The sequence below is a fragment of the Rhea pennata genome, chromosome 9 (genome assembly GCF_028389875.1).
Source record: "Rhea pennata isolate bPtePen1 chromosome 9, bPtePen1.pri, whole genome shotgun sequence".
NCBI lineage: Eukaryota > Metazoa > Chordata > Aves > Rheiformes > Rheidae > Rhea > Rhea pennata.
In genome coordinates, this window is record NC_084671.1 from 8198667 (window position 1) to 8222967 (window position 24301).

Genomic DNA, 24301 nt, shown 5'->3' on the forward strand with positions numbered 1-24301 from the left:
ATCTTGTGACCATAAAACTTGTGTTTTCATTCCCTCTTTAACCTTTGACCATCTATTTTCCCCTTTAATTGGTGTGTTATGTACCTGATAGTTTTAAATTTGTTTCTTTTATTCATGAAAAAAGAATCCAGTCTGACAGTTGATCTGTCCTCTACACATTTTAACTGCTGCTGATTTTATTTTAGATTCTCATTAATTAGCACACACTTAAAACCACTTTTTCGTAATCCATCATATGCATTTGACTTACTATATTCTCCTTAGTAGGAATACATAGCAGTTTTCAAAAAAGTGGCAACTGTACTAACACGAAAAGCAGCTCAAAAAACAGTGGAATGACTATTCTGATTTTACAAAATCTGCTATACTCTTTCAGCAGTTTCTTACTTTAACAAGGTCATCTCCTTTTCACAATTTTACAACAGATTTGAACTTCATTCATGCTAATAGTTTTAATTGTTTTTGAAACAGATGTCCTACACCTAAACACGTACAGCATTTTAAAAACACAGGTAAAACAAAAAATATTGTCAATGTATGGCAAAAAGAAATAAAAGGGGGAAATATCAGATATATTCTTCAATGAGGACAAATAGTCCAAACTATAGTTCATATTTGTTATCAACAGTCACCACGTGTGCACACACTAAGTTCTTGGATACGTATCCTACATACACATGTTCAGTATCAGCCCCTGGAGGATTCAAATCCCTTATCCTGAAGGCTTCTAAATATGCATTCATTAAATCAAAGTAAAAAGAATACACATAACCCTCATGTGAGCATATGGGTGCACTAACACAGTGACTACGACCTTTTATTCTAATCATACAGCATATTAGAGAAGTCTCATGTAGGTACAGGTTTCTAAGTCTGGCTTAGTCTCATTTTGGTGACTACGTAGAAGCAGAGCCCCTGGTCTTTCAAGGCCAGCATATCTCAGTTTCTCCAGAGCAAATACATATAGATATTTTCAGTATCACTCTTCCCAGCCTATTGACTTCCTGTTGTTGTACAGCAATACACATTATCTCCCAGAATCTACACCACAGAAACTAAGGGCAGCTTTTACTTTTGTTGACTTGAACTAGCATCAACTTTCTGTTGACAACAACGAAACTAGGATCACGACCTGATCTCGCACACGTGACACGTTAACGCCATCTTCTGCGAAATAATCACAGTTCTTCTCAACCAGAAGGCAGCACTCACGTGCTAGGACACCAAGGGGTCCGTCATTAGGTTTTCTCCTGCGTCAGGTATGTCTAATCCGCAGCTTAATTTTTTAGTGTGCCACACGCTTAGTCACCATCAAGGACATTTGATGCTACGTTTCGAATTCCTTTATATAATCATTCACAGGGTGGAAAAGGAGTCGTTTCAGGTCACCAACTCTGCCGCAGGCATATGGCGGTTAACCCACCGTAGAAACATAAAGTAACTCTCCCCACTAAACCAGGTGGCACACCAACGGCGCAAGATACAATTTAACGCTGGCTGCACTACTACTAGTGCTATTAAACACTTGAACCAGTCACTGTAACGTAGTAAAGATGAGAAAAATCCAAGATAGGGGAGAGAAAGGGGAAAAAGAGAACACAACAGGGTGGGGGGAAATACAGTGGAAAAGTCGTAACAAAAACCAGTCCATTGCCACAGACACAGCCTCTTTTCTAGTACATTTAGGATTTAAAAACTAGAAATGGCAACATTAATTGGAGAGGAACAGCAATGCTTCTTACTCTGTTACAGATGCGGTTCCACTAGTTTTGGTTATTGGCCCAGTTTTTTTCCTGCTGCTTTAATCCCGCTGCACTGGGCACCTGCCAGAAGCTAAATATTCTGGCTGTTTAGATAATTACATATTTATGATTCTGCTGAGAATTCTTAGTTGAAGCTTTTCTCTGAACTGTAAAATGCTGAGATATTCAGCAGAGAAAGTGCTCCAATACTACATGAAAACAGAGCCACCGTTTCTTTTAAGGCGAGCGGTTTCCCTTTCGCTTGATTCATTCACTCGTGAACGTTACCTAATGGTAAAACAAAAACGAAAGGGGTGTTCTCCCTCTGTACAGAAACAAGTCTTACTATTTGGTTTAGCTTGCTCACTATAAAAAAGAAGATTAAAAAACCCTTCCAAAAATGGATCAAAATACAGTAGCATATAAACTTTAATTATTACCACAGTATGCGCCCTACCATAGCACGCAGTCAATTTTTCCTCTATTTCATACTACCTCTTCAGTTTATATACCACTACACTGGTTAATCCATGCCAGGTCAATAAGTAGAGTTTATGGATGAATACTCTGAAATATAATTATTAGCTGCAACCAATTATCAGACAAAAAACATTACACTTCTTTCATTGATAATAGCCCTGCTTGATTTTAGAAGGAGCAGAAAGGCTTCAGAAACAAAATTCCATGTTATCAGGGAAAACTAAGTCATGAAAAAATTCATGTCTGTTTTTTCAAATATAGACTGCAAAAATGCTAGTAAAATCTAGTAGGTCACTGGTGAAATGTAAACTCACTTCATATCATTACCACCTTTTTAAAAGCAGAAAAATTCATAAGTATGATCTAAACTGTATTTTTCAAAATGCTTTTGCTCCTCTATCCTTTAGTTGGTCTGTTGGTTTATTCTGCCTATTAATGTAAGACTCGAAACAACCTATGCTATTCAGTGCGCTACCCTACTTTATTTCATATCTTCCAACTTACTTGTGTTGTAGCAGTTGCCAGTGCTGCAATTTGCCTGGTAGAAGTATGAAAGACATTCTAGTCCCAGGCAACTCCAGTATGGGTTTCTAGGTCAGCACTTCACCAAAACTTAACCTAAATTAAAATGCACAATTTATCTATTTGGAAGGGAGTTAGCATTGCTTTTTTTTTTTTTTTTTTTTTTTTTGATATTAGAGAATGAGATCCTACTCAAAACTAAGAAATATATTGCCATTTTGCTCTGAAGAAATCAGTATTGATTATTAGTAAAAATTTTGCCATCTATGATGCATTATTTTATTTCGTTTTACTGTTTCTCTACTTGCTTTTTTAATGTCTGCTCAAACAAGAAAATTCTTTTAATCTAAGATAAAGGATTTGTTTCCTATAGAACACACTATACATTTCCAAACTCAACGTTGTCACTGTTTTAACAATTCCAAGAACTATTAGAAGCGTATAATTTTTTCTTTTAAAACTATACTCCATAAACTGTACAATCAACAGCCTCAACAATAATTTTCATGAGCATTTTTAGGGCCTGCTCTTAAAAACACTTTCCGGATTGGCTGATCTTAATTATGTGAGTAGTCCTTATGTTTCAAAAGAGGTATTCTTACTTTTGAAATTACAGGCTTACATTTGAAGGATAAGGACCTTAGTCTTGTATTGTTTATTTCAAAGCAACTACTGATGTCTCTTCTAGTCAACACCTTAATTCTCCAACTTTTGAAAGCAGGAGTCCTTGTTTTCATCGTAATGAAAACCAGCCTTCAGCTCTACCATTTTTTTCAAGGTTTGCCCAACCGCAGACATTATTTCTTACTCACTAAGAACAGCGTCATTGGAATTGTGACACTGACATTCAGCTCCTGTTGGGACGAAGTCATGGAGCATATGATTTAGCTTTTCCATGACTCAATCCAAACATGGCATACATAGCTATGGCAACAACTGATAATTCTTTACTTCCTTCTGCATTGCAATTCCAGTGCAAACTACAGGGTACCCTGAGGCTAGTGTCATGGATCTCCTGCTGTTCTTGGCAGGGGCTCCACGTCAACTCTGCAAGTCCAACTGCTGCCGCAGTCCCTCCCTTCCCCTTCAGTTCTAGTTGCAGCATCCAGCCCACTCCCTTGCCTGTCTTATCCTGCATGGAACCATCTTAAGATAATGGAATGGCAGAAAAATAACCTGACGAGTTAAGCCAGCAATTAGATGAGCTTAGCTGTTGTGGAATGACAGGCTAATAGTTATATTCATTTATTTCTTCAGCTGTCTTAAGGAGTGGTTAGGTCACAGGATGAATGCTCTAAAGAATTTATCACAAATGGGTTCAAAGAAACTCTTGCTAAAGCTCTGGGGAAGTTTTGGCAGACCTCTTTTAATCCCTTTAGTGAATTTCTTTTTATTTGGAGTGACTTTTCCATCCTCCCCAGCTCCTCCAACCATTCTTTCCATTTCTGGACTAAATCCTATTATGTATCACATCCATGGAATCTCCTGGCACAAGAGACTTGGTGCCTTCAAAGTTCTACACCTAAAAGAAATCTCTTACATTTATGAACAGTCGATGTAACATACAAGCAGCTTCTTCAAAACATGGTATGATATAATCACCAAAACGTAGACAGGAGAGATGGACTTAAACAATTACAGCATTTAATGCACCCTACACTTTGTATGTCCTTAAAGAGACAATGTAGACATGATTTAGATGTAATGACTCTGCTTTCCTAGAGACTAACTCTTTGCTCACTGCAAACCCTCAAACTCTGCCTATGTCAGCCATGAAACAGTAACATCCCTCTTCTGCAGGGAAACCTTTTAACTGATCAGTGTTTTGATCTTCATCTTTGTCAAACTAATCATGTGGTAAAAGATGGAATCAAGAATATGGGCATAGTGTTTTTCAGGATGCCTCTTAAAACATCACCATGTTGCCTTCCTTGATTTATCAGCAAGAGGATTCATTATCCCCCTTGTGGTTATTTCCTGTGGAAATAAATCCGTCATAGCAAGCCTTTGTGAGATATTCAGAAAGGCACACTTTCCAACTTTCTGCACACTCCTTAACGAAAGATCTGCTTCAGTGAAATTCAGAAACCAGACAGGCTTCTAAAATTTGCAAGAGAAGCCTTGCAAGGTATGATGGAAAAGACCTTCTGGGAACTTGCAAAGCTACTTCTAACCTTATGCACTTCAAAGTCCTGAAGAATACAAGTGATGGGCTACAATTAGTATCCTGTAACCCATGAATTAAGCACATCTAAAACAGACTATGGAGACACAAACATTCTAGCCTCATTTTGCATTTTTTTCAGAACAGATTTACCCTTCAGTCTCACAACATCAATGTTCTTTATATAGCAAACTTTTAATTTCATACTCATGGTTCTAAGAAATTGGAGGCAATTGATTAAAACAGGAGTCAATTTTATTTAACATCTTGGGATGAAAACTGAAGTAATCACAATCAAATTGGACACTCCGGCCTCTTCAGTTAAGACAGACAGCTACATGGCATGACAGAGTTGAACTGACAAATTTTATTCTGCTACTACAAGATTTAAAGCCCCAAAACCTAACCTTTCCAAACTGCAGCTAAGGTTGGATCCACTGTTTCTGTACTTGCTAAAACATGAAAAGATCTGATCCTTATACTTAATATTATGTGCTCACTCCAAAACTATGGTCTTGCTCAGAAGTACTTCTCTGAACTGTGCATAGAAGCTAGTTCTACTTACTCTGTAGTTTTCAGAAGTGAACTTCAGTATTTTTCGTCTCTTACTAGTTATCTGCAAGTATCCTGCTACGGTTCAACCTCTACCATGCAAAAACAAAGCAAAGAACCCAACAGGAATTTTGGCCTACCAAGCAGCATTGCTTTTTGGGGCCCCCTCCCCCAATTTTTTAAGCATTCAGCTTATCCCCTAGTATAAACTACAAAATACTTATAAACAGCTCCATTCTCTCATTTCACATTTTTCTCTTTGCTCCTTCTTTTTGGTATCACTCATTCTGGATCTCCTTTTTTTCTACTTTATTACAGCCATGTTCTATGCTAGTTATAGCCTATCAAGTATTTGTTTTACCTTTATGAAGGCTTTAGATTAGAGCAAATATCAGGAAATAAAATCATGTAACATCCTGGCAGTTCTGCTAACAAAACTCATTCCGAAACCTTCATTCCTAGTCTCTTAACACAAAAATGTACTTCACTATTTTCCAAAGTAGCTTTATTAAAAACAAGCAAACAAGGTACTAATTAGTTCTTCATAGTCAATACATTGAGTTTTGCCTTGAAGACTGTTAAACTAGAACCATGTGAAATGATGAAAATTAATCCAAGATATATTTCTGTTAATGCTTTTGCTCTCTCAAGCAAGCTAATAATTCTATCATTTAACAAAAAAAATCTCTTCTCCATATTTTTTATGGAGAATCTTTGTCTTTTGTTTAGGCCAAAGGTCTAGGACTTTTGATTATTGTTTCTAATACGTTCATTAATCCCTTGTCAACCTTGGGCAAATATCTACTTACCAGCTCTAAACAAACTTTTGAAATCTTAGAAAAAGTAGTATTACATACAAACTCTCCTTTACTTAACAAGTCTTTCTCACTAAGCCTTCATATCTTGCCTTTGAAACTCCGAAGGACATTACAGATACAGAGCAGAATGGGCAGGAGACCTGACCACAGCGGTACCGCCCGTTTTACCAGCTGGCATCACAGGACAACTATTTGGAAACAATTGCCAGCAATTCCAATATATTAATTGATTTTAAGAGGTAAGTGGTGTTTTGCCCTATTTAGTCAGGTGTTAATATGTCATCTGCAATGAAGAAAGTAAGCATTTTTAAATTATGTTTAAAACAGAAAAACCAAAAAAAAAAGATACAAAGGATGCAGAACTTCTATTTTATTTTTGTTTCTGATTAAGAAGAAACAAACTGCTCTTTCACATCTACCACTGTTCAGCTATACTTTGTCTACAAAGATCACAGACATAACCAACATAATAAAATCTATAAAAGCCTTTATTACAAAGTTAATATAAGTTATGACTACTTTGGTGATGACAAAGAATTTGTCTAGCTTGTCTCTTAAATGTACACTCAAACTGTTTCAAAGGTAATTAAGAGATGAGTAATTGTTCAGAAATCTCTAGAAAAATAAAACAACTTTGTAGAAAAAGCACCTTCTATAAGGAAAAGAGTGAAGAGTATTGTATTTCACATCACTACAATTAAAAGGTAAATATGTTTTATGATCCCTGTAACAACTAGCATGCCCTTGAGGCTGTGTAATTCTGAATTCCTAGTATCATTTGTAGGGGGGGAAATTAGGACAAAATGTAGTAACATTTCAAATACAGTCTCCATTTTTAAAAATTTAGTGAAGTATAAGCCTAGGTTAATATGGAATGAGTCATTAACAGAAGCAGTATTATAGAATTGTGTTTGAAATAATGACTAAAACACGCACAACTAATATGAAATAAAAAGAATTCAGAGTAGCTTCTTGTTGGAAAAAGGTCAACATCAAATATGAAAACTCTACAATAGAAAGGGCCGAGGGTACAGCTAGTTTCAGTTTTAGAACGTTAGAATACCAGGCAAAGTCATCGGGTAAAAGTAACACTTTCTCATTCAACAAATCTGTTCCCAGCAGATGCTATTCATCCTGAATCAACACAAACTTTACATGCGTAAACTGTATTTTGAGCCTAAACATCAGGGTATTAAACAATACGGATGCTTCGTGCAGATCTTCTGATTTCAGAGTTACATTTCAGAGTTACATTAGAGCCAAATAGGCTGCACTACATTTCACTCCGTTTCGCATTTGAGAATCAACAGGATCATTTCCTACATTACAGTCTCAAAACAAGCCAGTTACACCCATGCAAACTCTCTGCCTCTGAGTGTCACTTTGCTCACAGTTCAAAAAGGCAGGGGAGCTGGAATGGTATCACTGAGGTTGTAATTGATTTACATATTCTTTAAATCCATGCCTACAAACAAAATAAAGGAAACTAGCTCTCAGAGCCCAAATCCTGTTTTCAAAGCTCGCAATTAGAAACGGTATCCCTTTAACTTGTGAACAGAGGACAATGATCAAGAGATTCCTGAAACACTAAATTCAGGCTGGCACTTTATGCGTGTATTTCTTAACTTTCTAATAACATATTTAGACTATGACAACACCAGATACCAAAACTTCTGGAAGAAAAAAAAAAGATTATATGAATCTGATCAAAGCTGCAGCATTAAGTTACAGTCCTTCTCCTTCAGGTCTTACCTCTGCTTTCCACCTGCTCAACTATTAGAAAACCTTAATAAACCATAGAGATAGTCCACAAATAGGAACTTCCAATAATCAGTAACATTCCAGAGATGAAGAAAGAAGATGATAGCAACAGCCAAGCCCATTTCTATAGCAGCAAAGAGCTGAACTTCACTATCTTATGCTACCAAACATGTTGAAGCAAAACACCTGACACTGCAGAGCTTTTTAAACAGAAGATGTTAGTATGAAATGAACTGCTTAAAGCACCCAAATGGGGGCAATAGAGCACTCGGCCAACCTACACCTTCCCCACAACAGGCTTTTGGCCAAAAGAGGAAGCAAAAGCAGTTACCAACAGGATGAGCTATGTTATTGTCAAATTACACTTCTTCCTTCAAAATTAACATATTGCCCTACTTTCCACAGGATGAAATCTGCAAACTTTTTTTTTTTTTTTTTTAACAGAATAGCACTTTAGATGTTGCTTTAAAAAGTAAAACAATCAATTTGTGTGCTAAAAAGTAGTTATTCTAAAAATATTATTTGCAATACAAGTTGACTTGTAGTATCTTTGGAGGAAGGAACCACACCACTTTTAGTCAGTTAAAAAGGTACTTACCATTGGCAGTGCATTGATATACGTAAGTTTTCCTTTCAGGTGCCTCTTGCCACAGAAGGGTGATGCTGAAAAGGAAATAATGACACAAAATAGGAAAAAATATTATTTATTATTCCAAAAATGGTGGTGTTAACACAACAAAACAGTATCAAATATGGGCCTTCACAGCTCGAGCTGTTTGTTCAAGGAGCTGAGTTATTACCACTGAATTTGTATACAGCCTATATATCAGCAGCGATCAGGAACAGCACAGCAAGCAGAGCTGGTTTTTTGCATATATCCTGTTGCTAGCCACATCACAAGAACTGCTCCTGTGGGGAGTCTGAAATACAGAGCTTTGAACAAATAAGTCTGTTGAATGAATGACTTATAACATTGGATCTCTAGACAGTTGTTCCCATTCAGCAGCAAGACACAAACAAAACAACCTGCGTACAAAACTCCTGGTGACTAGATTTTGCCTTAATTCTCAAAAAGGGGGTTGGAAGTTAACTAGACAGAGCTGGAAGCTTACAGTATCTTCAACCCATGCAAAATTTCTTCTGCAAATAAATTCCAGCTAGTGACTCCTATATGCTCGGAAAAAGCCCAAACAGAAATATCCGTTCCAGTGATCTGACTGTGGACTACTCTTCTAAAACGGTTAAATTGATTAAGAACCCGTGGTTGTGCTCAGGAACACAGTTTATGCACCCAGGCGTGACCAGGCACCCAGACAGTTCACCAGCTCCTGCACTACTTCAGTAACTGAATAAATAGTGCATACTAGCTGCTGGTTGCCTTTGAGAACACAAACACAATCAAAGTTTTCCAGCAGAATATTCAAGGTAAGTCTTTCCCATTCTCACAAACAGCACAGAATCATAATTCAAAATCCATGCTCACCTACATTTTGTTAATTTTCTTTAAACATTGGTAATAGGTATTTTATGCATACAACAATATGAACAGGCAAAAAGTTAAATCAGTCTTTGCAAACACTTTTTGATGTCCAAGCATGTGCTAACTCCATCCACAGCAATATCCCTTCTTATTCACTACTATTCTTTGCTATTCACCACCAGTAATTTTTCTTCACACTAACAAGTATTTATATGGAGAGCATCCACTCACAAATATTAAACACTACTTTTCTTCCTAAGAAATAATCTAATTAGCTGCTCAAAGAACAGAAAGAGGGACAGATGGTGATGGGTGACTAAAACTATTATTAAACTTTTTTATATTAAACTATTTACAAAACGTCTGTAAACTGTGTTCAAAAACTTTTACTATGAGCAAAGAATAAATACAGTTTTCAGGGCTCACCATCAACAAAGTTCTCTTGCATGCAATTTTCAAGCTCACCCAATAGGAAATGATTTACTATAAAACCACTTTTGGACCTACCCAAAAAAAAGAGCTGCAGCAATTAGGCTTATTTTATTCCTAGAACATCCCACTGCACCATCAACGCTGACACAAATGTAACCTTTATAATGCAAGAGTGGAGCTGCTGCAGAGGATGAGAAAGAATGCAGGAACGCTGGGAATTAAAACAATCTGCAAACATGTTTCCCCCCCGCCCCGCTTAGTAGTGCTGGTATTGCAGATGTTATGTAAATAGAGTGAAGAAAATTTCACTTGTCCAGTGGCATGACTGCCTATGTGGAGACAGTCAGAAAGTCTGGGGTTTTGCACAGCAAGAGTTGCAGCCCACTACAGAAGGGAAAGCGTTACCATCTCACTCAGCAGCCCCCCTGACAACATTACTGAAGTTTTCTTTAAAAACAAGCCACAGCACTGACCAAAAGCACACTGTTAGGTCACGTACTCTGCCGGTCTAAATCCCTATAAAAGCTGTGTCCGAAGAAATGCGTTGGAGAGCTCTGCTGCCCAGCTGCGAGTGTGACACTTAGGTCTGTGCTAATCGGAGAAGGAACGTGACGAACACAAATAAGTGACAATTGCACAAATATAAACAGTCTTCTTCAATGAAAAAAAGGCTTTTTTCAATACACACTACCCAGGCCATCTCTTTGCAACACCTCTGCACCCTCATGCAAACATCTGGGCGGAGTACTTTGGGCCAAAGCGAGGGAGGGAAACATTTCAGATGCAACTGCAGAAGAGGCTTCTTGACCCTGGTTTTACATCTGAACAGGGCAGCAACACTGAAAGAAGCTAGACTCAAAGACTCAACAGAGCAGACAACAAGTAAAGAAAGGGTTCACAGTCTCTGTTTTATCCTTTGCTTGTCTTAATTGGTTGGAGGCTCCAATTTTGAATTTTAGTGCTTTAAATGACATGTACACATGCAGAAAAATCTGCAATGGCCTTCTTCAGAGTCAAGCTACCAAATACAAGTGTCAGCAGTGTGTGTTTTCCTTCCACATTCATCCTACTGGATATTGTTAATGCTGCAAATACCTTGAAATAAGGCTACACCTGATTGATTTTAGAATCTCTCTCATCTTTATATACAGGCCTGGTACAGTGATTTAAACACGTGACCAGGTGTAGCAACAGCTATACTACATGACACAATCCACCAAACACACTCAAAGTTGATAAAACACACCTGGGTAAAGCACAATAGCTTCTAAGTTTAGATCCTTCACATGGGAGGGGGGAGTGTTTTTTTTATTATTATTATTATTATTCGGCATTGACTGAACACTGGTCCTATCAACCTAAAGAAAGGAACGAAGTTTGGCTAGCACTGAGCAGTTGCAGGAAGATCACGCCCTGCGAGCTCTGCGGCAGGCACTGGTGACGTGTGTCCACCCAGAGCTTTCTCACAATAGCACAGCATGCCTTGTGCCCGTGCCTGCCTCTAACACCATGCCCAAAGCACAGCCCTACTGCCAACACTGTCCCATCAGCAAGAGCCTCCAGAGGTGATGCAGCAACACCTGAAACACGGACCTCTGGTGATCTGCTTGCCCAGAGAGGTGGCAGAAAGGACTTCCAGCCAAACAGGCTGGACAAGACCAGCAATTCCCACCTTCAGGGCCAAAACTAACACGCCAAACCAGTTCCCAAAAAGGCAAATACCAATCCGTGCTGCCAGCACAGACTGGGTTGCTGTTATCAACCATGTAATAATCATGCGGTAGAAAGACAAAACCACAGATAAAGACAACTGTGGCACCACACAGTGACAAACCGGGTCAAAAACGCACAGGATACGGGAGTAGCCTAACACTATTCCTTACCTATTTCCAAACATAACCAATTCAAAAAAGTGATTTTTTAAAAAGCTATTTGCAAAAATGCTTCATTATTTTTTCTGCTACAAACATTGTCATCTACATTATTTCCTCCCTCTATCCATTACACAAAGAATCCCAATGGAAAAGGCTGGGTAAAAGCTACTGCTAAACAACAGATTCGGCAGGAGGTTTGAGTCATTTTTGATCTTCATTTGAACATGAATGCACACATTTTTCTTATAACCCTCTTAGGATCACACTGCTTATAATACTTTGAGAGTCTTCTGCTATTTTAACTTTATCAAACTTACTCATTACATTTTGTTCTTTGTGCATTACAAAAGCCTTCTACAGACACAGCATCTTTTCCACTGAATTCTCCTTGCATATCTTGTTTTTTTTAACCGGGTTCAGTATCTGGAAAGAGTGTCCCAAACAAAACAGATTTAAAAATAACTAAATCCTGGATATTCCCCTCAGTAGTCAGGCTGCAAAAAGCATCGGACAATAGTTTAGAAAGCCTAAATTGAAAGCTAATCACTCCATTGAAAGCCTCCTCTCATTAGGTTAATAGGCATATACAAATGTAGTGGTGATTCTACCACTGCAGTGCTTGGACACAAACAGAGAAAAATCAAAGTTTTTTTCTATTCCCAATTTCAGAGATGTATGGATTTTTGTTAAAAAAATAATTCATCACTTCTACAATAACATCTGTTTTTCTGATCAGAGAAGCTGAACTGAGACAAATACCAAGTCAAAAATTAAGAAGCAACAAATATGTACAAGTGAGAAAAATCAGGAGCCCACACACAAGATAGCACTAAAAATGGTCTTTACTCGCAGTAAATGAATTGGCAGTAACAGAGCTCCAAGGGACACCATAAAACACACATCAGAAACAACAGGCACAGCACCTCTGAGAACCCGAAGGGAGAACAGCATGGGGGGAGGAGGGGAATAATGTATATATTCATCCCTTATAGCAGTTAAAGAGCCTTCTACAAAGCAGAAATTCTCTTTCACACACCAAACACACGGTACGTCTGTATACATAAATACGTGAACCAACTATTAAAATAAAACAAAAACGGACACCTAAAGTGGTTAAAGAAGGGGAAATGGGTAAGCAAGCAACATTCATTGGGATAAAAGATCTTCTGGATATACGAACCACATAGTTTTTCAAAAGTACTCAAAAAAAGGATTCACTGCGACACAATAAACAGGAAAAACAAGACCAAAGAAATTACCTAGCAGAACAATATGGTAGCATGGTAGCAGTTACATTCAAGTCTAGAACAAAACACCAATTTCCGTAATAAAAGTCAAAAACTGAGGAAATCACAGAGGCTAGCTTGCAGCTGAGAAGGAAAGAAGCCATCTCAGCCAGTTCTACTAAAAACCTACAGCACCAGAGCGAGCCTTTCCCATCGACTGATTCGTACCATCGGGGAAGAAGCCAAGAACCAGCACGCTGCAGCACTACTCCACTTGCACGGGAGGCATTAGTAGCAAGCAAGCCAATTCACATAACGCCGAAGTAAAAAGATTCTAGAGATTAATGTTAAACCTAGCCTAGACCTGGGAAAGGTATATATAGATATTACTGAAAGTGCTGGGTGTTACATGAAGTGAGACTGTCCTCGGCATTGACACAAAACCTACCGAGCAGTCACCAGGAAATGAAATCACTCTCCACTGATCTCTACGTTTTACATCTAGCTTCTTAACAGACCAAATTAAAACTCTGGATCTAAATCTCTTATGTAAAGCATCCTATTCTACTGTTACTGAAAAGAATAAAATATAGTTTCACAAAAGATAGTGTCTGTGAAATATTTTATAGAATTTTTGCACAAAAAGCATCGCATCTATGATCAAATATTGTTTTGTAAGGGAGTGGATTTTTTTTTCCCTTAGTATAGTCACAAAATCCTACTTTTATAGACTACCACATATATGGCAGATATTTACGGTAATTTCTTATTTCCGTTGCTTTTGCATCGTCTGGAAACAGCAGACACAGTAACTCACTGGCAAACGAACCGAGTATTAAATTAATCACTGCAAAATTAATCAGAGAAAAGACTGAAAATAGCAGCCTATCAAACAGTCTGCCCGCTCAGCAGACTCTCACCTCAATCTGAGAAGAGCAAAAAAAAGAAAAAAGAAAAAAAAAAGGGGGGAAATCATATTCTGTAACAGCTAGGGGCCACTTACCTACCTGTAAGTTTATTACGCACTTTGGATACATAAATAAAACATTGAGCAAAGACATATAAAGAAAAAATACACTGCTTCAGAAAAGATTTTTTTTCCCCTAAGTTTCCTCTCGTAAAGGTAGGAAGAGCCCGTTCACCGAGATCAGCCTGCACGGCTGAACACAGGCAGGCACGTCCTTCTGTCAACGTGGTAGAACGTTTCTAGGGAACTTACGGGTGCAAGGCTACCAGGATTTTCCAGTCAGTCTTGATTTGGGGAACTAGAACAGCATTCAAACCGTTTCCCTGTGTAAAATACCTTCTCTTTCTCCATTTCTCCTAACAGTGCCTGCCTTGTCTGCGTGTTTTTTTTTTTAAGATATTCAGGGCAAGTTATTCCTCTGCTTTGGGATTAATGGTGGCCTTGCAGAAGCAGCAGTCTGAATTATGGCAGCCATCAGAATTCATTAAAAAGAGACAACAATACAACTGTATTTCCTTTTGAGACTGATTTGTTCTCAAGGAGTTTAATTTATGAATACATCAAAACTCTTGTCTCAAATGTACCATCCTTTAGGAGATGAGACACATGGCTCAAGTAGAAATCATATTTGGAATCTGGATCAAAACTAAAGCCCATTTAAATAAGAAATTCCCTGAAGATAACAAGAGGACATGACAACATTTATTATTTTCAAAGTTAATGAGTGTAACTACTATTCAAACTATGAATTGATATGATATGCCTGTATATTTTTCTCAATACTGGTACCACTAGCACCCCTATTTTTTTGAGCTACCGGAAGTCAAACACAGTATTTTTTCCAGAGTAAAAGCTGGATCTGTATTTTGCCTTACACCAAGCTAATGAGCAACAGAGAACATTTAGGCAACGCAAAAGGGCTTGGGTTCTGCTGCAAGACGGAGTATTTGCAGACAGCCTGACGTCAACAGGCTCAAGAAGTCACGCTGTGGCCACTGAACCCGAACACACCGAACGCTGTTAAGTCCTGCCTCTCTCGCTATCGGCCAATGTGTCAGGAAGCTTGGTTATTCTCCATCTGCCTGCTGCTGCTGAAGTGCCTTGCAGAGTAATTGCCCTCACAGCAAAGTATCAGGTTTAAAAACAGATATACCAAAGAATTCCAAAATCCACCTGCACATGCAGTTGGGTTTTAGTGGGGCGTATGAAAAAATATTAGCATAGTCTGAAGAACTGGGATCCAAGAATTCTTCTAATACAGCAGCCAAAACTGAGTTACTTTTAATAGTAAAAATTACTTCAAGATCCATAGATATGAAAATATTTTTCTGAAAACTTAGTTGTACCAGAGGTCAGAACTGAAGTCTGTGGTGAGGTTCAGGCTCATATACTCCAGATGTTCTTGGATGAACTTCTCCTAAAATAAAGCACTTAATAATTCTTGGAAGAATCTGGAAAGCATTATATTACAATTACTATTTTTTGCAAAGTCAGAGAAAAATTTAAGCATCTCACGAAAAAAACATAACACTGACTGCCCTGAAATCATCTATTAAATATTATCATGAAATAATTAAATATTTTTTCGCAAAATAGTGCTCTTCAAAAGCTTCTGCATGTCTGCTTACCGTCCCATTCCCCCAAAGTCTTCCTAAGCGATATTTGCTGCGTGTACTCACACAACAGCACAACCTTACCCCACAAATTCGGTGTCCCGTTCATATTTACACATGAATAGCTTGCAGAACAAGCTCTTTCTGTACAAGTAAACTCTGTGATTCAGCAGCAGTTCAAGTTGCCAAAGACCAACAAATACCCAAGGAATTTCACCCCCTTTTTTAATCTCTGAAAGCCCCTATTCCACTCCACATCCTGACACCAGTAGCCTACATCTTCTTTCCTAGGAAGCCTCCTGCCTCTGTCCCTGCTCTGCTTTCATCATGTCTTTAACAGTGCAAAATCGTGGATTTACATGAGGATCCTGAGCTAAAAGGAGTTAAGACATTTCTAGAGAGAGTTGTAGCTGTTTCATGCACTGGTTGTCCAGCTACCCCTGTTAAAGGGCCAACTTATTCTAAATATAGCAACATAGCCACCCCTGAACTGTGACAAATTACAGAGCAGGCTACATATTAAAAAGAAAAAAGAAAAAAGAAAAAAAATAAAAAAGTGCTTCTCATTAAGATGGAAAGGTGTAAACCTACTTCAGAAACAGATAAGCCATCCAGATAAGCAGATTTCAGTACCCTCACCTATCTGCTCCCAGGCATGGGTTCTTGTCACCTATTTTATCCTAAAAATGTCAATTAATAGCTTTCAACTGCTCCGTTCCCTCAAGAGTCAGAAGAACAGAGAACTGACCCAACCCGGGAGAGGAGGAAAGAATACAGCCCACAAAGGAAGACGTGGAAACTGAACTGTCCCTACAGCTATGTCAACAAAATACACCTCTGTTCCTAAGGGGCCAAACAGCTTTTGCTCAGTAGCCCAGACAAGAATGGGAACCCCAGCACAAAACCTCACAACAAAAACAGAACGACCTGCTAGGCAATGTGAATCATACCACGCGTAACCATTGACACTGAATTGTATTAAAGACTACTCTGTTTTCTTTTCAAATCATTCAGATAAACATAGCTTCTCAGTTCTGGTGTCTGTCACACAGATTGATTAGGGGAAAATATCTGCATTGATATTATACTTATCATATATGGAGAAAAAGTCATGGAAACTTGTTCCAAAAAACAAGTAGCCTACAGTACAGATAAACAGCAAAACATTTACTTTAACAGAACGGTCAAGAATAGCATTTATTATATAAATGGATTAAAGTCATTAATCAACAAAAGCACCGGAGTAATCTGATCATGCCATTTGCTCTTCACCTATTTTTTTGAACAACAGGACCTAGGCGCAACGAAGGAAAACAAAAGTATCTGATTCACCAATGACAGCATATTCACGGGATTTGACAAGCACCAGGAATCAAAGCCACAGTATAGAGGCTTTATAAAAAGAAGTGTCAGTAGGCTATGATTAATTTATAACAGCATAACAGTGCCCTTATGTAAGTTAAAATAGGAATGTGTTTCCCATGAGAAGCAAAATAGGGCTTACCTACACGTATACAGTTATACAATTACAGTTACAACACATACCTCCACCCTCCCACCTTAGATGACCTATTCTGAAGTAAAAGTTAGAATTCAAAAATATATTACATTATCATTTTGTGTTGTTGTTTTTCCTATTTCCTAATGTTTTTTCTTATTCCAAACTAGTGGAAGAAGAACAAACAAACTTAATTTATTTTCTTTCCAGGAAAAAAAGAAAAAAAAAATCAGTGTTCTCATTTCACTGGAAAAAAATACTTCTCTTGAATTTCTTACCATCATTGCAAATACAGCTTAATCTATAGCCCTTTTAAACTGATCTATTATGTGTACAGAACTATACATAGTAGTTGTTTATACTACCAACAAATGAAGAGTGATTAGATAACCTATTACGCTGCTTTGCAAAGAGCCAAACAACAAACAACGATAAAATGAAAAAAAAGACTCCTACTAGTGTCCCCCCAGCCCCAGCCCTTGCATTTTCATTTAGATGAGATAAAAGATTTTATCCAAGAGAAATTCCAAGAGATCTGAACGAGAATTTAAGAACAGCGATATCAGATGAGGCCAAAGGGCTCCCTGGCCCATTATCCTCTCTCCAAAAGCAGCTTAAATGCAGACCTATAACGGATGAATGAAAACAGGGCAAATACATATGGTATTTTCTCAAATAATCTTGTAGCCTCCAACTGATTTCCACTGAGGTGACTTTCTGAGCACAATTTGGTTGGTTTCTTGTGCCTAGTAACCTCAAAGGAATTGTCTTCCATTAACTCGTCCAGTCCCATGGTAGCACCTACAACAGCTAAGCAGTTTTACAGATCTGCTCTCTGTTGTGTAAAGAGACACAAGCTGTTCTTTCGCTATTTTATATATCTTGTCTTTTATTAGCTTAACTAGACATCTCTGTAAGAGAAAGTGATCCTCAGTGACCCCCCCCAACAATTCTCATGACTTTGTAGACTTAACTATACCCCCACTTCCATGCCATAACTTTTCCAAACACAAGTTGCCTTTCTGCCAGCTCCTAACAATCAATTTGCTCTGACCAATGCTGAGTTTCATTTTTATGAAACTGTTTGTCATAACCCACATTCTCGCTCCTGGCTGGAAACAGTCATCTCAGAGCTCATCATTTGCTACACAAAGTTGGACTCTTCCTCCCCCACGTGCATCACTTTACACTGAAATCCATTTGCCATTTTATTGCATAGTCAGTCTTGCAAGATCTGTCTGGCTCCTAATCTTGCTGTACTGAATAGCATAACATCACTCCTTTCTCATCTTGCTGCTCTTACCCTTTTCTAGGACATTTATGAGTAGATTGAACAGCACAGGTCCTTGCGGAGCCACTCCACTTGCGACCTCCTTTCATTGCAAGGACTGACCATTTACTCTTATCCTCTTTTCTTTCCTTCAAACAATTTTTTTTCCACGCAAGGCTCTTGTTTCTTATGCCAGGGCTGCTTACATTTAAGTCTGTGGTGAAGGACTCAGAAAAGCTTTCAGAGTTCCAAGCTGGCTGCATCAGCTTGATCATCTTATCCACAGTTGCTGACTCCTTAAGAAAACTCTAATGAGCAAGACTTTACATACTGACTCTTCCTAAGCAAATAACATTTATCCAGGAGTCTACTGCTGATACCCTTTATTACCGCTTCTATCTATCTAGCCAGTACAGATACCAGATTTATGCACCTGTAGGTCTCCAGATCTCTCCTAGAACACTTTCTTTAGAAATTGCATGCCACTGCCTCCTTCCCATGTTCTGGTACCAAGAAAGCTTTAGAAGAGTGGATATGCACTTTGATTAGTAATGCTGCTGCTTTCACCTCGAGTTCTTTTAAAACACCCTCTAGTTCTGGTGATTTGCTGCTATTCTTTTGTCAATTTGTTCAGTAACTATTTCACTCAGCTTCTCCGAGTACCACCCCACAAAAAAGGTTTCCATTCCCTCTGCAATGGACTTACAGACTCCAACTACTCACTTCATCAGCCAGCCCGACAGACTTTCTCGAGAGTCATCTTGATTTTGGAAGGATTGAAAAAAAGATATTTTTGATTCTTTTTGCTAGCTGCTACTTACTGCCTTTTTGGCCTAGTTATTGTGTTTTTATATTTAATCAGCTATAGTTTATGATTCTTCATTTTCCTCAACTGGACACAAGACTTCAGCTTTTTAGGATGCGTTCTTGTTTGCAGAAGCATCTTTTAAGCTGCTGTTTATTCATACCCACTTTCCTTGTCCTTTGTGAAGTGTTCCCAGCCGGCATGCACCGGCCTGTACTTCTAATATTGTGTCTTTTAGCAAAATCCACAGTACCTGCAAGAATTTAACTCTAAATAGAGTGTTTGGGCAACTTTTTAAACAGGTCTCCACTCTTTAATGTAATTTTGTTTAAATCAAACAGAACTGTGTGGATTTTTATGCTTTAGTTGTATCTTTCTGTTGCTGTTATATGCTGATTTTTAAACTTCAAATTTTGAAACAGACCTCACACTCTGTTCATGGTGAAGTCAAGGTTTACACCACTTGTAGACTCCTCAGTCAGCTGCTCCAGAAAACAGCTAGATATTTGGCCTCCGTATTATATTTTGATATCTCCAGAGGTCCCTTCCAACCTTATTGATTCTATGATATGACAGCTTCCTGGTTTACATGAGATTAACTAAAGTCTCCCACTGTTTCCAGTCCTCGTTCCCTTTCTAATCTTTCTAGGGTGCCACGGCCAGTGACATTTGATAAGGTGGTCAGTAATACAGAGTCGCTTTTGTGGGTGCAAGTCAACTGCCACCAAAAAAAAATAAAGTACTTAAACCACTGCTATTGAAAGTATTCATCTGCAAGAGGTCTGCCTGATTTGAAATGGGGAATCGTGTTTAGCGTGGCATTTTCACACTAGGAGAAGAGAGAGCAACTTAGCATGTGCAGAAGCCAAAGACAAGACGAGATCTAGGTATTACAGAAACCTATTGAAATGGTATAGCAGAAAGCAGATTGTAAGTGACAGGAAAAACTTCCACAAAACAAAACCATGCACCTGGAGAATAGTGAAGGAAATAACAAATCCACACTGCTCAGGATATTTTAAACAAGAGTGCGAAAGATTCTGGAGGGAGAAATTCTGACATACAATATAAAGTGTTTGACCTAACAGGGCTTTTCCCTTTTTTTGTTTTTTGATTTTTATCTAACAGTTTCACACCAAGAGCTTAAAATTGGCCGCGTTCTGCATCCTGTAAAACTCCAGGTTCAGACTGGATCTGGCTGGAGATAGGATTTTACCATTTAGGAATTTCATCTGTGAATTCAGCCTTTGAGTCTGCCTGCAGACTTTCTCTGCAACTGCCATCAGGACCTCATGAAAAGTTTCTGTTTGTTTGATAGCTCGTGAGATGATACGTACTTACCAGTGTGATTTACTGGACTAGAACCAGAGAAAGTAACATCAACGACTGGAAATTCTCTAGTGAGGGTCTGCTTGTGAAAGGAGAGGGTGTGTGGGGGGGTAGCAGCAGCTTGAGAAGCTTGCCTGTATCTTAATTTTAGGATAAGCCAGGTGGCTACCATGACTGAAGTTGTTTCCTCCTTGCATGCTTTTTGTTGCTCTGATACTGACTTACTAATGTGTCCACAGACTAGCCCATTGGAATCAACTACCTGTCATCCTTAAAAAAAAAAATAAGAAGAAGAACATATAAAAAGTTCTGCTATTTATGCCTCTGTTTCTGGTTTAAATGTACATTTTTCTTGTTCTTCTTATTCACAGAGACTACGTAGGATGCCTGAACATTTTGCTACTTTCTTCTGTGGTCACACTGAAACACACTAGGTAATCAAGGAAATGACTGCAAGCTGCAGTGAGAAACATAAAATAAACACATTCATAAAAAATATTCCACACAGCAAAAATACTTCTACTCTGTCAGATACATCAAATACTGGGCTTCAGTTCATTTCCAAACAGAATACTGTAGCTATTATTTTAGTCTCATCTAGTGATTTTTTTTAAGCAGATAGCCATGTTTTTCAGTATCCGTGACAGGATTTTAAAAAGGAAGAACATGATACATATGGCACTGTATAATAAACACATCGGATCTATACAGCACTATATAATAAACACACAGAACCAGCCAGCACAATGACGACACATCCTCCATCAGCCCACGAGCGTTAGCAATCTATGTTTACCTGCAGCTGTGCTTCAGAAGACACTGTTTATCAGATCAGATAAAACAAGGTTCAGTATGTGTGCTTTGTTACATAAAGATGTACAAGCACAATCACTTTAATTTAGACTTTTTTTTTTTTTATCTTTTCATTATTCTTTTCACTGCCTAAGGAACAAGTGAAAGCTTGGAATTGAAAAAATGTCTTGGACACAAGCACTTCTGTCCCATTTAACACACACTATTTTTTTCCATACTAACTTTATCAAAAAGAAAAATCCCCTTGCCATATTTTACAAGCATGTTGCTACTAGATTGATGTGGACCTGTAATTCTTGCCAAAGAAGCTCCATTTGACCCTCTTGGACCGTACTTCTCATTTAGTGTGCTTCTTCGCGTGCACAGCACAAACACTGATTCTCCTCCTCCCACAAAAAGCAGAAGAATAGTATTTTGCTAGCAACATTTCTATACTGAACAAGGTAAGTTTTATGAGCAATTAGTATTTGTTCGTCAAGTTGAGATAATTTCCTCGTGGAATTTTAACTAATTTGCTTATGCAGTTATTCACAAAACATTACTAGCTTTATCTTTTTTTCACTAATAATGAAAAAAAGTAGTAAGAAATACAGTCATAAGAAATAAATACGAAACTCTCCCAGTGTAAAATATATAGCCATAAAGAGTAGTAAGATAAGGGAACAGAAGTGAATTCTACCAACACAGCATAATGAAACTCAATATATGCACACATATGATGGGAAACGTAAATATAGAGAGGTTTACTTCTTGGCTTGCAACTTCAGCTTAAGGATTTAGCTTTTTATTTTGATTTATTTAAAGGGTGTAACAAATTTTTTTCATCTTTGCCAAAAAAAAAAAAAAAAAAGAAAAGAAAAGAAAAAGAAAAAAAGGGTTTTATTACTCTTAATCCAAATCCTTCACCGAGTTACTAGTAACAACAAAGCAACACAACAGCATCTTTTGTATGCAAGCTAATTACTATTCTCATTAAGAAAATAAAGCTTTCATGATAATAGTTTGTCTTTGTTCAAAGAATGTTAAGGTTGACATTAACAGACATTGGTAAACATCGACCAGATTCGAGAGAGAGAAATCTCTGCTGTCAACAGAAACAGTCGGCCAAGTTGAGTACAGGAGGGCGCAAACGCCCTTCGGCACAGGCTTTATCGTACGCGCCCCGGAGGGAAAGGCCGCAACACAAATCACACAGAAGATCCTTCAAGGAGAGAAAAAACTTTAAAACACAGGAACTCAAAACCATTTTACAGGAAACCACGCATCACTATTTCCAATTTCTATAGAGTTACTTACGGATTGCTAGAAACAAACAGGCAAAAGCAATTTAAGACTCTCGTTTTCTTGAAAAATAACAATAGTGGTCAGAGTACAACCCAGTATTAAACTATTTACAGCTTTAGAAGGTAAAACTGGCATTTCAGTTTGACTCCAAACCACACACACACAGATAGCACTTTCAGGAAAGCACTACTGTGCGCTCTCAGTAATGCCTTAGACTGCGACTACTGAACTGCACGCTAATTCAGTCTCCATCTGATCTTAAAGCATCAATCTCCAATACAAAATTGTCGCAATTCAGCTCAAGAGTAACAAAATCTGTGACCAGAACAAGACAATTCTGGGACAGGCACAGCTCCGTAGAGTATTACAGAGCCAACGCCATGCAGACGGCAGCAAGGAAAAAGCTGCTTCTCCAGTTCAGCCCAGGGAACTTCTCAAACACCAGAGATGGTCACTACCTCGATGGGCTGAAAAAAAAAGTTAAAGCCCTTCCAGGGGGCAAGGGCTGCCTTCCCTGGCTCCCCCGTCCCTGCAGGAACTGCCAGCAGCACCTGGATTTCTCACCAGACACTCACCGCCCAGGGGCTCCCAGAAACCATCCCCTAACCTTCACCTCTGAGCCAGGCACAGCAAATGGAATTCGGTAATTTTATAACTATATACTGCCTGTTAACACAGAGTTAACATTTTAACATTCAATTTCCAATTTTGGCTATCTAGACAAGAATCTTCAGTGAGTTACTAAAATAATTTCAAAAATATTCAAGTAATACATTTTACTACATACATTTTAAAGAAAGCTAAAGTACTGATGGAGTTGTTGGAAATCACGGACATAGCTGCAAAGAGCATTTGTTAGAAGCGTTGAGCAGTAAGCTTTTACAGGTGCATAGAGAATATTTTCAATACCCTAATTAGTTGGTATTCAACTAGCTAGCTTCAGTACTTTGGACATACTTTGCACATTTAAGGATTAGAAATTTACCTTCAAAAAAAATGAGAAGACAAAACCTTTTTAATTCCAAAATCTTGAAATGAGCTGATTTTGTTCACTACTAACAAAGTAACACTTTGGCTACTTTTAAACGCAAAAGTTTTCATAAATATTCCTCCTTTACCTGGTACACTGCAACAGTAAAAGCAAATGAAGATTTTGTGCATTAGATAACTACTTTCATCTAAATTGCAGTTTGACATGTCATTTATCAATTTGCACCTCCATTAGAAAAGCATGAAAACTTCTGCATAAGTGAAAGCTCAGTAACCTAACAGAAGCATAGCAAAACACTAAATCCACCTCATTGGCCTAAGTACCAGTTTTACTAAATATATATATCAAATCAGAATTTTTTTCATGGATTTCAGTTTTTAGATGTTTGATTTTTCTTAAATCAAAAACAAAAATAAAATCAATTACTTAAGCAAGGGTTTTTTGCACATTAATTTAAATCATTTTCACAGCAATCCATCCCAGGCCTAGTAGATGTTTCTTACAGTATTAGGTACTCAAAGGTATAAAGTAAGGCTTAAAAGACACCCTGACTTAATGCCCTATATTCAAGGATCTACATTCAATATATAGTTCAGTATTTTCGAAAGAAAAGGATCTTAAGTAGAGTAGAAAAGACATGCAGCAACTGACACACAGATGATACTGCTGTTTCTGGATAC

General features: G+C 38.0%; 1 protein-coding gene across 2 annotated transcripts in view; it reads right to left on the bottom strand.

Moving 5' to 3' along the window:
- TBL1XR1 (TBL1X/Y related 1) overlaps positions 1 to 24301 on the bottom strand; it is a 120953-nt gene that overhangs the window by 59961 nt on the left and 36691 nt on the right. For both annotated transcript variants that reach the window (XM_062582533.1, XM_062582532.1), the window contains exon 2: positions 8638 to 8702. The gene's annotated coding sequence lies outside the window, so the exon portion shown is untranslated. The remainder of the gene's footprint in view (positions 1 to 8637; positions 8703 to 24301) is intronic.